This window comes from Macrotis lagotis, chromosome 6 (genome assembly GCF_037893015.1).
Source record: "Macrotis lagotis isolate mMagLag1 chromosome 6, bilby.v1.9.chrom.fasta, whole genome shotgun sequence".
Taxonomy (NCBI): domain Eukaryota; kingdom Metazoa; phylum Chordata; class Mammalia; order Peramelemorphia; family Peramelidae; genus Macrotis; species Macrotis lagotis.
In genome coordinates this window covers 11,981,043-11,982,311 of record NC_133663.1, presented here as the reverse complement: position 1 = coordinate 11,982,311, position 1,269 = coordinate 11,981,043, and positions in this window count along the sequence as shown.

The following is a 1,269-nucleotide window of genomic DNA, read 5'->3' as shown; positions in this document are numbered from 1 at the left end:
ACAGAGTAGGGCTGTGAACTTCAAACCTAGTGTTTTAGCTATTACATTACACAACTCTGTCCCCCAAAAACCTGGGTTTGAATCTCACTTTTCCAGTTACAACTGTGTGCCCTTGGAGAAGTTCCTTAACTTTCCTGAGTTATAAATGAAGGATTATAGTAAGTGAGCCCTAAATTTGCAATTCAAAATCACCATGTCATACCTGGGATACTCTGAGGATGAAAGCCAAGAAACTTAGACTCAATGGGTCCTCCTTACCTATCATCTTTTAAGTCACACAGTATAAGAAACCTAGCAAGCAATGATAGCATTTCCCCCTTTAAACTTAATATCTGATTCCCATGAGGTTGTTACTTGATTCTATTAAACATTAACCTTATCCTAGGTTCTTATCTCTTGCCACACTTTGTGACTGATACATAAATAGGCAGAGCAGAGCACACTTTCCATCTGACTGGGCTTTATTCATTAAGGACTACTCTGGAAATTGCCATGACAAGAAGAGCTACTCTAAATATTTTTGTAGAAACTAGTTCTTTTCTCTTTTTATCTCTTTGTGATGCAGATCTAATAGGGGTATTATAGGGTCAAAGGGCATACATAGTTTTATAACCCTTTGGCTTAATTCCAAATTGCTCCTATAATTTGGATTGATCTAATCAATGTGGAGAGCAGTTTGGAATTATGCCCAAAGAATTGGTCATTGAAGAAATTTTCCTCCATTGGGGAATGACTGAACAAATTGTGATTGTAATGGAATACCATTGTGCTATCTAAGACATGGCAAGCAGGATGCTTTCAGAAAAACTTGGAAAGACTTACATCAACTGATGCAAAGTGAAGAGAGCAGAACCAGAACATTGTACAGCAATATTGTACAATAATCAATTGTGAATGTCTCAGCTATTCCCAGCAATATAGTGATCCAAAACAATTTCAAATGACCCATGAGGGGAAAAGTCACCTCTAGAGAAAGAACTGATAAAGTTTGAAAGCAGATCAAAGCATACTATTTTTCACTTTATTTTTCATGTGCTATTTTAGCCCTGTTTTCTTTCACAACATGACTAATATGCAAATGTTTCACATGATTAACCTCTATCAAATTGCTTATTATCTCAGGAAGAGAGGAAGGAAGGAAGGAAGGGAAAGAATTTGACAATCAAAATTTTTAAAATCAAATGTTAAAAATTGCACTGTAATTGGAAAAAAATAAAGTATTAGTTTTAAAAAAAAGATTCAACTCAATGACTATCTCCTCTGGGAAAT